Source organism: Vigna angularis, chromosome 1 (genome assembly GCF_016808095.1).
Source record: "Vigna angularis cultivar LongXiaoDou No.4 chromosome 1, ASM1680809v1, whole genome shotgun sequence".
In the NCBI taxonomy this organism is placed as follows: Eukaryota; Viridiplantae; Streptophyta; class Magnoliopsida; order Fabales; family Fabaceae; genus Vigna; species Vigna angularis.
In genome coordinates, this window is record NC_068970.1 from 31,616,763 (window position 1) to 31,630,745 (window position 13,983).

A 13,983-nucleotide genomic window follows, 5' to 3' on the forward strand; every position below is an offset into this window, starting at 1 on the left:
CTCCCCGTACGTTCCCATATCGACAAAATCAATAATCATAGCAATGAATGAGTTAAACAAAGCAAGCATTAAGCGAAGAGGAAAAACCCTAACTAATGATGAAAGAAAGCATGTATTTAAAGTAAGATGTTAAAACATTAATTCCATATATGAGAGTTTCACAAGACTACATTGATTCCCCAACAACAATACAAGGTTTAGTTCACCATATTCATGGTGAAACTAGATGAACAATAATGAAAGAATGAAAGATAAAACCCTAGAAAGATGAGAAGGTAGCCTAAGCATCCAAGATCTTCCTCCAACGGGTGGAAAGGTGAGTGTTTGCTTCGTCTCAGCCAAAGATACAAACCCTAGGAACACCTAAAGCTTATATATTGTTCGTAATAATACAGAAAATTAGGCCCAAGCCCAAAATAATGTCGCTCAGCGGTAAGTGCGCGAGTTGGTTTCCTTCCCTCAGCGGCCTTTTCACCCCTCAGCGGAGCCAACGTGGGTTTCTGAGTGCCGCTCAGCGGTAAACTGCCGCTGAGCGGTAGTTGCGGCGTCTCCTTTTGCACTTTTTGATGTCTTTTCTGATTCCATTTCTATCCTTCTTCACTTCTTTCACCAAATTCACCTTAAAACATGCATAAAACACTGAAATCAAGCATAAACCTGTCCAACTCTCTTATTTCTAAAAATATGACCAAAAGCATGATTTCAAGCTAGTTTCTAAGTGTTCAAGGTTGCGTTTAGTATCAAATTTAAGCATGAAAATAACAATTTTTCAACTGTTATCACAACCCCAAACTTAGAACATTGCTTGTCCTCAAGCAAACAAAATGTAACTCAATCTTCTACCAATCAATACAATGGTTCACTCATTCAAAAATCCTCTTTTCAAGATAAGTAAAAAAAACTTCAATTAAACTCATGACAAAGATTTTAATCAAGACATGCACATGCTTTGGGTGTTCACTAAATCACTTAATATCCAACAAATGCTATTTTTCATGAATGATCAATCAACTAAGCATGGATGTTCATGTGCTCATGGAATATTTCCTCACTAGGTAAAGTGTTTCACTCAAACACAAGTGTATAAGAGGTAATCACTCATTCGCTCTACTATCACGGTGTCACATGAATTGATTTTGCCTTTCATTTAACCACAATCAAATAAATTCACAAGCATGCATCATCACAAGGACTTTCAATGGCTTATAATGTGGCTGGGCTAACAAGAAAATTGGTTTTTCTAGATCACAAAACCCTTGAGTTAAGAGAATCATATAAACACAATCATTCTTACTTCCTGATGGACAAATTTGTAAGCACCAAAATATGATGTCACAAACTTGTTTCACAATCGGCAAGTATGACCGAATCGTTCAAGTAATAAACTTGGTAAGACCAAGTATCGTTCTTCCCAAAGGACTCACGGCCTAGTTTAGTTGTGTGGTTTGTTGATTAGCTAAGACTTACAAACGAAATAATTGGATTATATTATGCAAAACGAAAACTAAACATGTATGCATGAATTGATCAATGGCAAAGACAAAAGATAAACACTTTCAATGGATTATATGAATGAATATGTTGTTGGGGGTCAATTTCATCTCATCCACTCTCATACATTTTAGGAATTCAACATTCAAATCATCATTGTTAATGCCACTCTCTAAAGTACCATTCTAGATGGCTTCTCCCTAATCAAATAGTTCATACAATTCCTAGCATTCCTAATGATTAGTTCATGAGTGCAGGAGCTTAACGACAACCAATATAATATTGTCAGTATAATATTGGGAGAAATTCCCCGGATCTAGACTTCCCCGTACGTGTCCGTATCGACAAAACCAATAATCATGCAATAGAATGAGTTAAACAATGCAAGCATTAAGCAAAGAGGAAAAACCCTAACTAATGATGAAAGAAAGCATAAGTCTTAGATTAAGATGCAAGCATAAATTCCATATATGAGAGCTTCAAGAGATTACATTGATTCCCCAACAAACATACAAGGTTTAGTTCACCATATTCATGGTGAACCTAGATGAACAATGAAAGAATGAAAGAATAAACCCTAAAAAGGTGAAGAGGTAGCCTGAGCATCCAAGATCCTCCTTCAAAGGGGTGGAAGAGAGAGTGTTTGCTTCGTTTCTGCCAAAGATCCCTAACCCTAGGACGTGCAAGTCCTTATATACTATTCTAGAGTTACAAAAGATTACAAAAGCCCAAGCCCAAAAAGTGCCGCTCAGCGCTATTTACCGCTCAGCGGTGGTTGCGTGACTCGTTTCTTCCCCTCAGCGGCCATTTTGCCCCTCAGCGTGACTCCCGCAACCTCCTGAGTGCCGCTCAGCGGTAAAATGCCGCTGAGCGGTGCCTTCGACTTCTCTTTTTGCACTCTTTCTTGTCTTTTCTAATGTCATCTCTCTCCTTCTTCACTCTTTTCACTAAATTCACCTCAAAACCTGCACAAAAACACTTAAATCAAGCATAAACCTGTCCAGCTCTCTTATTTATGAAAATATAGATAAACTGCATGATTTCAAGCTAGTTTTTAAGTCTAAAGGTTGCTTTTAGTATCAATATTAAGCATGAAAATAACAGTTTTTCAACTGTTATCACAACCCCAAACTTAGAACTTTGCTTGTCCTCAAGCAAACAAAATGTAACTCCATCTCCAACCAATTCATATGATGGTTTACTCATTCACAATCCTTTTCTCAAGATAAGTAACAACTTCACTCAAACTTATGACCAAGAGTTCAATCAAGATGTGCTCATGCTTTAGTGTTCACAAAGTCATTTAAATTCCAACAAATGCTATTTTTCATGAATGATCAATCAATTAAGCATGGATGTTCATGTGTCTATGGAATATTTCCTCACTAGGTAAAGTGTTTCACTCAACACACAAGTGTATAAGAGGTAAAGTGTTTCACTCATTCACTCCACTATCACAATGTCACATGAATCAACTTTGCCTTTCATTTTACCATAATCCAAAAACATTCACAAGCATGCATCATCACAAGGACTTTTCAATGGCTTATAATGTGGCTGGGCTAACAAGAAAATTGGTTTTTCTGGATCACAAAATCCTTGAGTTAAGAGAATCATAACAACACAATCATCTTATTCATTCCCAACTTTCTTTTACCTTTGCATTTGCATTGAGCTTTACTTCTTTTTCTTTTCTTTTCTTTTTCTTTGCATATTCTTACTTTTTAGCTCTTAGCTCAATGCTTTTCTTTTCATGTTTTCCTAACAACCCCAAACTTGAACATTTAACAATACCATACAAGATCTTCTACTTAACTCAAGGTAAAGATTTTCAATCAAAGGTTTCAAGTGTATGTTCAAGGCTAAGGGTTCAAAGGATATAACACAAAGTTTTCTCTTTTAGTGGGCTAACTTTATGAATTTGGCCAATAAAAAGGGTTCCAACAAATGGCCTTGATCACATGATGCAAAACAAGCAATTGATTCAATCATAGAAAACCTGGGCAAAATCATTCATGCTTTCAAAGTAATAGCATTTAATCATATCAAAAACTCTGGAGCTCAAAACCTCACATATAAGCTCATTCACATTTGACATACACATCCTGCTTAATTTCACAATCACAATCATGATATCATGCATTTGTTCACAAAGCTTGTGAATCACCTGTATAAGCATTTTAATGTGCACATCATCTCAACATCAATCAATCAATAAGCATCATCAAGCATTACTTATCAAACAATCACAGTTAATAGCAAACCATCACACAAACCAGGTTTCCAACAGAGTACATCAAACCCTAATCTAAAAACAAAAACAAATAAGTTCAGAAAACTTAAACCACAAAAGCATAATCATTTGATAGCATTCATCAGTAAATGCTATCTCAGCTCCTCATCAGTCTGAGCTTTCCTCTGTATCTTCCTCTTCTTGGATCTTCTAGTCTTGATTCTTTTTGCCCAATGAGGAGGCCATCCCTGCATCAAACATAATTCACAAAACCAAAAGATACATTGTTAAGCATTAGTAAACCTCAATGAAGAAATCAGCCCCTTCAATGATGCTCTCTCCCAACCCCAAACTTAGATGGAAAACTAGTGAGCAAGTGAGTGGAAGAGATTTTTTTTTTAAAGAGGTAAGAGTGAAAAGATGTGGAAAACCTAGGAGAAGATGTGTGGAAGTGTTTGTGCAGAGAGAAGCCAGAAAATAAACCCTAAAACGCAGCTTGGGGTATTAAAAATACCCTAATGGGCTCGGGTCCCGCTAAGGGGAACTTAAGCCCCTCTGCGATAGTACCGCTCAGCGGCACTTTCGTGAAGTGCTCCCCTCCTTCTTTTCGTGACCTACGTGCCTTCCCTACATGTCCCTCATAGGTTCCCTGCAATTCAATGTTAAAAATGCTTATGCAAAAACTAAAAATAAACAAACAAACAATCAACTGGGTTGCCTCCCAGGTAGCGCTTGTTTAACGTCACGAGCCTGACCCAAAATCCACCAACACCCATCAGTAGGTGTTTCAAACTTACTAGCACCCATCAGTAGGTGCAAAATTTCTTACCAACACCCATCAGTAGGTGTTACAAACCTAGTATCCTTCAGTAGATACTTAACCACCTAGCATCCTTCAGTAGATGCTAAATTCAACAAAATATTTACAAAATAATATTCACAAATTAAACCAAATCAAAATTTAAAAGTTTGTCAATCACTGGGTTGCCTCCCAGCAAGCGCTCTTTTAACGTCATTAGCTTGACCCAATAAAGTTCACGTTCCATCTTCTGTATAGTTGATGTAGTCTTTCCACCAACTTCTCAACTGCTTCCTTTGGACTGTTTTGGTTCTTCTAGAATATGGAGACTCTATCTCTATCATCTCCTTTTCTTTGAAGCCCTTCACAACCCACAACTTGTTCTTGAGTCTCACAGGTGTGCCAAGTTGGGGTTTTCTTTTCTTCCAGTCCCTAGGAATCTCTTCTCCTTTTCCAGTTTCTTCTTCATCCTTGGGTACCTGAAACAACAAACAGTGGTTACCTGAAACCTCAAGATTTTCATCTTGACTTCTAGTCATGGGTGCATCTCGAAATGCAGCTTTATAACTAGCCTCTTCCTCCTTTGCTTGCGTTTCATCCTTGAAGACATCCACCACCACTCTCTCCTCTCTGTCCTGAAGCACTACTATACCTTCATGTACATCAATGATGGCCCTGGCCGTTTTCATAAACGGTCTTCCAAGTATAATAGGTATCTTCTCAGTCTCCATTTTCATCACCACAAAGTCTGCTAAAAACTGAAGTTTGCCAACACAAACTATAATGTCCTCAGCAATCCCACATGGCTCCTTTGAAGATCCATCGGCCATTACTAGATTAACCTTTACAGGTTTCACTTTAACATTGCCAATTTGCTCCAGTAAAGAATAAGGTATCAAGTTAACACTTGAACCTAAATCAAGGAGAGCTTTCTTTACCTTTTTCTTCCCTATAGTACAAGGGATAGAAAAACTACCTAGATCTGGTGCTTTAGGAGGGAATGACTCTTGCTTAACAGTTATACACTTTTCTTCCTCAACATCTCTACGTCTCTTCTTTGTAGACGTTCCTTCATCTGATTTTGTGTAAACTGCAATTTTCTGTAGAATTTGTTCCCAAGGTGCGTCATTATCCACCATTCTGAATAACTCTGTGAAGTCCATTTGTTTCTCTTGATTTGTTGGAAAAAGAAAAGTGTTCTTCCTTTCTACTTCTCTTCTTTCTTCTATTTCTTCTTCTTCTAACTCAATTATCTCTTCATTAACACTCTTTACCACTTTGCACTCTTCTCTGGGGTTAACCTCAGTATTAGCCCCAAAATTTCTATCTGGTCTTTCTTCCAATCGCTTGGTAATCTGACCCATTTGAATCTCCCAATTCTTTATAGCAGCTTCAGTGCTCTTTTGAGAAGATTCTGTTTTCTGTATGAATTGATTAAGAGTTTCTTCCAACCTTGTTTGCCTTTCATTAAGCATAGATAACTGTTGCCACAAGGTTGGTTGCTGCTGCTGCTTGTTATATTGATTAGCTTGCCCAGTTTGTCCTTGGCCAATGCTTGGATGTGGTTTCCACCCTTGATTATAATTCCCTTGACGGTATGGAAATTGATTAGCCATGAAATTAACATCCTCCACGGCTTCCACTGGAAAAGCACACTGACCATTGACATGATCACCTCCACATAATTCGCACAACTGGGTTTGTACCTGTGCAGCAGATTTCAACTCTTTAGGTAATTGAGCCAAAGTTTTAGTCAGAGTCTCCAGCTGTTGAGTTAGAATTTTGTTCTGAGCTAGCAAGGCATCATGTGTTTGTAATTGAAGCACTCCTTTTTGTTGTATAGGAGCTCCTCTCTCACTGTGTAGCTCATTGTCACTAGTAGCCATGTTTTCTATAATTTCAGTTGCTTCCTCTGGAGTCTTCCATTTAATATTGCCTCCTGCTGAAGCATCCAGCATCATCTTGGTTTGTGAACCAAGCCCTCCAAGGAAAGTTAAGACTACTTCTTGATCTTCAAAACCATGCGTGGGAGTTTTGCGTAACAAGCTTTTATACCTGTCCCATGCATGCCCAAGTGACTCCTCCATGCCCTGCTTGAAAGACGAAATCTCTTGCTTGCCTTTGGTCACCTTAGATTGTGGAAAGTACTTGTTTAGAAATTTTGTGACCACTGCTTCCCACTCTGTGAAACTTTCTTCTGGAAAAGAGTTTAACCAAAGCTTAGCATTGCCCCCCAACGAGAAGGGAAACAAACTAAGTTTGATAGCTTCGTCTGGCACCCCATTAATCTTGACCGTGTTGCAGATCTCATTGAAAGTTGTAAGGTGCTCATATGGGCTTTCGTGAGATAACCCATTAAATTGATTACTCTTCACCAGTTGAATTAATGCTGGCTTGACCTCCATGTTGGCTGCATTGACTCTAGGTCTAGCTATGCTGTTAAAGTGTCGAGGTCCAGCAATATTAGTGTAATCTGCAAGAGTTCTTCTAGCATTGTTATTCTCCATACTTCTTGTGCTGTGAACAGAACCTTGTGGTGATGATTGGAGGAGAGTTTCTGGAGAAGGGAAAAGTTCTCTGGACGTTCTGATTCTTCTCCTCCTTCTACTCTCGTCTAGACCTTCAAAAAGTGGTTCTGTTGTTTTCTTACTCCTAGTTCGAATTGCTTCCTGCATACACAAGAAAACAAAACCCTAGAAAAGATTTGTTAGCACAAAAAGATATAGAAGAAGATATAAATTCAGAAGATAAAAAGATTTAGAAGATAGAATCAAATAAAATAGAATAAAATAAAACCTAATCTAAAAAAAATAAAATCTAATCTAATCTAAAAGATAGAATAAAATCTAACCTAACCTAATAAAATAAAATAAGATCTAACCTAATCTAAAAAGATAAAATAAAATAAAATCTAATCTAACAGAAAAATAAAATAATATAAAATAAAATAAAATAAAAATAGAAAAAATAAAAACAGAAATTCAAAAAGTCAAAGATAATCAATAATCACACAAATTAACCAGTTAAACCACGAGTCCCCGGCAACGGCGCCAAAAACTTGATGGACAAATTTGTAAGCACCAAAATATGATGTCACAAACTTGTTTCACAATCGGCAAGTATGACCGAATCGTTCAAGTAATAAACTTGGTAAGACCAAGTATCGTTCTTCCCAAAGGACTCACGGCCTAGTTTAGTTGTGTGGTTTGTTGATTAGCTAAGACTTACAAACGAAATAATTGGATTATATTATGCAAAACGAAAACTAAACATGTATGCATGAATTGATCAATGGCAAAGACAAAAGATAAACACTTTCAATGGATTATATGAATGAATATGTTGTTGGGGGTCAATTTCATCTCATCCACTCTCATACATTTTAGGAATTCAACATTCAAATCATCATTGTTAATGCCACTCTCTAAAGTACCATTCTAGATGGCTTCTCCCTAATCAAATAGTTCATACAATTCCTAGCATTCCTAATGATTAGTTCATGAGTGCAGGAGCTTAACGACAACCAATATAATATTGTCAGTATAATATTGGGAGAAATTCCCCGGATCTAGACTTCCCCGTACGTGTCCGTATCGACAAAACCAATAATCATGCAATAGAATGAGTTAAACAATGCAAGCATTAAGCAAAGAGGAAAAACCCTAACTAATGATGAAAGAAAGCATAAGTCTTAGATTAAGATGCAAGCATAAATTCCATATATGAGAGCTTCAAGAGATTACATTGATTCCCCAACAAACATACAAGGTTTAGTTCACCATATTCATGGTGAACCTAGATGAACAATGAAAGAATGAAAGAATAAACCCTAAAAAGGTGAAGAGGTAGCCTGAGCATCCAAGATCCTCCTTCAAAGGGGTGGAAGAGAGAGTGTTTGCTTCGTTTCTGCCAAAGATCCCTAACCCTAGGACGTGCAAGTCCTTATATACTATTCTAGAGTTACAAAAGATTACAAAAGCCCAAGCCCAAAAAGTGCCGCTCAGCGGTAAATACCGCTCAGCGGTGGTTGCGTGACTCGTTTCTTCCCCTCAGCGGCCATTTTGCCCCTCAGCGTGACTCCCGCAACCTCCTGAGTGCCGCTCAGCGGTAAAATGCCGCTGAGCGGTGCCTTCGACTTCTCTTTTTGCACTCTTTCTTGTCTTTTCTAATGTCATCTCTCTCCTTCTTCACTCTTTTCACTAAATTCACCTCAAAACCTGCACAAAAACACTTAAATCAAGCATAAACCTGTCCAGCTCTCTTATTTATGAAAATATAGATAAACTGCATGATTTCAAGCTAGTTTTTAAGTCTAAAGGTTGCTTTTAGTATCAATATTAAGCATGAAAATAACAGTTTTTCAACTGTTATCACTTTCCCAACTTTCCTTTGCATTGAGCTTTGCTTTTTCTTTTCTTTTCTTTCTCTTTTTTTTTTCTTTCTCTTTTCACATACTTAATTCTTAGCTCTTAGCTCAATGCTTTCAGATTCCCTTTCTATTTTCCAACAACCCCAAACTTGAACATTTGTCAATACCACAAAATATTTTCTACTTAACTCAAGGTAAAGTTTTCAACAAAGGTTTTAAATTTATGTTCAAGGCTAAGGGTTCAAAGGATAGAACACATATTGTTCTCTTTTAGTGGCTTATTTCATGCAATTTGGCTAATATAAGGGTTTCCAACAAACGGCCTTGATCATATAATGCAAACAAACAAGTAATTCAATCATAGAAAACTTGGGCAAAGTTATTCATGCTTCCAAAGTAATAGCATTCATTCACAAAAACTCTGGAGCTCAAAACCTCACATATAAGCTCATTAACATTTGACATACACATCCTGCTTAATCTCGCAATCACAATCACAATAACTTGCATTTGTTCACAAAGCTTGTGAACCACCTGTATAAGCATGTAATGTACACATCTCAAAATCAATCCATATCAAAGCATCATCAGGCATTACTTATCAAACAACAACAATCATAAGCAAACCATCATAACAGATACAGTTCCCAATTGAGTCCATCAAACCCTATTCTAAAAACACAAATGAATGATAAAACAAATCCTGCTCTAGTGCTTTGAAAAACTCCTCCCCATCAATGATGCTCTCTCCCAACCCCAAACTTAGATGGACAACAAGTAAGAAAGTGAGTGGAAAAGAAATTTTCTCAAAAAGGGATGAGGGAAAAGTTGTAGAAAACCTTGGAAAAGTATGTAGGAATGTGTGTGCAGAGAAGAATCTAAAAGGAGAGGCCAAGGCACAGCTTAGGGTATAAAAATACCCTATTGGGCTCGGGTTCCGCTGAGGGGCAACCTAAGCCTAGTCTGCGACACTACCACTCAGCGGTAGTTTGCCGCTCAGCGGCACTTACGGGAAGTGCTCTCCTTCTCCTTAGCTTAACCTAAATGCGTCCTAAACATACCTCTCACTGGCTCCCTGCAATAAAATTCTCAGATCAGTCATGCACAACCCTATTATGCAACTAAAGCAAGATCAAAACAAAAAATACAGATAAAATCAATCAACTGGGTTGCCTCCCAGGTAGTGCTTGTTTAACGTCATGAGCCTGACCCAAAATCTCAAGGATCAACCAACTGCATCATTGTGGACAATTGTTGCACTTCTCCCCCTAAGTAAGGCTTGAGACGTTGACCATTCACCACCCAGCTTTTCTGTGGATCATCAGCGACTGGATTAAATATTTCAATTGCTCCATGTGGATGCACTCCTTTTACTACAAATGGTCCTGACCATTTTGTCTTCAATTTCCCAGGGAATATCTTCAATCTTGAATTGAATAATAGTACCTGTTGTCCTGGATTAAAAACTTTATTTACCAGCTTCCTGTCATGATAGAATTTAATCTTATCTTTATAAGCCTTGGATGAATCATATGCATGTAATCACATTTCTTCAAGCTCCAGAATCTGCCTTCTGCATGTGCTTTGAGTTTCATGAGGATCAAAATTCAAAAATTTCAAAGCCCACAACGCTTTATGCTCCAACTCTACTGGCAAATGACATGTTTTTCCATAGACTAATTGAAACAGTGATAATCCCATAGACGTCTTCATTGTCGTCCTATAAGCCCAAAGAGCATCATCAAGCTTTAGTGACCAATCCTTTCTTGATGAAGTCACTGTTTTTTCCAGGATCCTTTTTATTTCTCTGTTAGATACCTCAACTTGTCCATTGGTTTGTGGATGATAAGGTGCAGCTACCTTATGTTTCACTCCATAATGTTTGAGTACTTTTTCTAGCTGATAATTGCAAAAATGAGATCCCCCATCACTAATCAACACTCTTGGAGTTCCAAAACGCGAAAATATCTACTTCTTCAAAAATTTAATTACTATGCTAGCATCATTTTTAGGACAAGCTAATGCTTCCACCCATTTACTCACATAATCCACTGCTACCAAAATATATTCATTGTTGAAAGATGGAGGATAGGGTCCCACAAAGTCAATACCCCAACAATAAAAAATCTCAACCTCTAAAATGCCTTGTAATGGCATCTCATGATGTTTAGTGATCGTCCCTGCTCTTTGACACTTATCACAATTTTTAGCATGATTATGAGCATCTTTAAATAAAGTTGGCCAATAAAACCCTGATTGAAGAACTTTTGCTGCTGTTCTTTCTCCATTAAAATGTCCCCCATAAGGTGAATCATGACAATGCAAGAGAATCCCTTTTGCTTCTTCATTTGTCACACATCTCCTCAGAAGATTATATGCTCCAATCTTGAACAAATAAGGATCATCCCAGACAAACTGCTTGGCATCATGCAAAAATTTCTTTCTTTGTTGCCATGTTTGTTAGCAAAATGATGAAGATGAAGTTTTGATGATGTCCAAATCAAGTCAAGACCAATCAAGAATCAAAATGAATTGAAGACTTGTAGTGTGATGGAAAGCTTTTGTAATACTCTTAGAAATATGTATAGGACTTAGATTAGAAAAAGAAAAGTGTTTTGTAAAATTACTGTAGCAAATTACTGTAGCAAAACACTGTAGCAATCGATTAACAAGGGTGGTTAATCGATTAGCGTAATCGATTAGCAAAGGTCAAAAATTGATTGTTCCAGAGAAGAATGGAAAAACACAGCAAAACGGGCTAATCGATTACCCAGGGTGGTTAATCGATTAGCGTTAATCGATTAGCAGAGGCTGTTAATCGATTAATAAAGTGACCGTTTGAAAAACTAGCCGTTTTTAGAGCCGTTGGACTATCCGTTGGTGAGTTAATCGATTAACCACTTAAGTTAATCGATTAACACAGTCAGAAAGGCTGAAAACGGAAAATGGAAGAGCCTTTGGATGAGTCTGTAAATAGACTCTCATTTCCTCTCAACAATTAGAAACTATTCCCTTGTGCTCAAATACTCAGAAATCCTTGAGAATTGTGTGCTCTTGTTCAGCTTGTGAAACTCTTGTCTATGGAGCTGGTGAAGTGCTGCTACGGTGACAGAGGAAATAGTCGGTTCATCCTTGGTGTGTCTAAGGAGGTGTTCGGAAGAGAATCATCCTTCGTGAAGTATTCGGAGGAGGTGTTCATCCTTCGTGAAGTATTCGGAGGAGGTGTTCATCCTTCGTGAAGTATTCGGAGGAGGTGTTCATCCTTTGTGAAGACTCAAAGGAGGTGTAGGTTCATCTCTTGTGGTATCAAGAGAGGTGGTTTCTAAACTCTTACAAATTGTTTCTTTGTGATTGTAATTTGTAATTGTTTTGTGTTAGTGAATTGTTTATCTTGCTTTGAGATAAACGACTAGACGTAGGATTGGTAAGATCTGAACCAGGATAAAATCATCTGTGCAAATTTCTCTCAACCTTACTCTCTTTATTTGTCTTTATTATTTTCTTGGTAAGTTTAATTGAGTAGAAATTAAAAGGCACACGTTCGTATTAAAAACCCTCTTGGTTTGTTATTCCACGCTAACCATTCCGCTACAGCCGATTCTGACAATTGGTATCAGAGCTTGCTTTGATAGTCATTCAAATGGCAGGATCACATCAAACCTTTGCAGAGGGTGCATCTATCAATAGACCACCACTATTCACAGGTGAAAATTACGCATTTTGGAAGGTCAGAATGCAAATTTTTATGGAATCTATTGATATAGATATTTGGGATGTTGTTGCATTTGGTCCTTTTGTTCCAACTAACAATATGCAGGAACCAAAGCCCCGTGACCAATGGACTGCTGAAGATAAGAACAAATTTGGTAATGATGTAAGAGCTCGTAACATTATTTCATCTGCTTTAACTATTAATGAGTTTTACAGGATTTCTATCTGTAAAAGCGCTAAAGAAATGTGGGAAACTTTAAGAATAACTCATGAAGGCGGAGATGAAATTGGGTGTGCTAAAATGAATACTTTGATCATGGAAGAGAATAATTCAAGCTCTTCATCAAGCACAACATCAAGTATGGGTGATTCTGATGAGCAAGCATATATTTGTTTAGTGGTAAATGACGATATAGCTGGAAGTCAAGTAAGTACCTCTAGCGATTCTGATGATTCTGATGATATTGATGAAGATGAATTACTTGAAACTTATAGAAAATTATTGATAGAATCAGAAAAACTAGATCTTGCTCATAAGAAATTGAAAAAGGATTTCAAAGAGTTTAAATTGAATTTTGAAAATACTCTTGAAGAAAATCAAAATTTAAAAACAAATTTTGAAACTATTATTGATGAAAATAAAATTTTGAAAAATAAAATTTTATTTTATGAAAAAGGTAAATTTACTAGTAGTGATGAATGTGCTTCTTGTGAAAATTTTAAGAAACTACTAGAACACACAACCTTAGGAGAATGTAGTAAAAATAATGAAAATAAGGTTGTTAAAAATAAGTATGTTCCTAAAATTAAAAATAAACATAATAATAGAACCCGTAGAACTTGGGTAGAAAAAGGAACAACTTATAGGAACACAAACTTTGTATCATGCTTTTATTGTATGAAAAAGGGTCATACTTCAAATAAATGTAAAATTAAGCATTATGGTGTTCCAAGTGGTAGATATGTTTGGGTTATAAAATGATTTCTTTTTTCTAAATCTAACCCAAAGGACCCATACAAAATAGTTGGGTACCAAATGTTTCATATTTAAGAATATTTTTTTTTAAAATGTTTTTGCTTTAAACATTTGAAATAGAAGAATGCGTGCATGTTGTCTTTGATAAAATCTATGTTGTTTTTCCTTAATATTTCTATGCATATATCCTTTTATTAAGGGGGAGTATAATTTCTAATAAATTTAGGGGGAGCAATTATACATCACTTTTTAATAATGATCAAAAAGGGGGAGAAATATTTAAAGCCTTAAACTTATTTCTAAGTTCACTAACAATTGTTTCTTCCTTAAGCTGTGTTTTAAATACAGATTATTACCAAAAGCTTTAAATCAAGAAGTTTTTGATCATCATCAAAAAGGGGGAG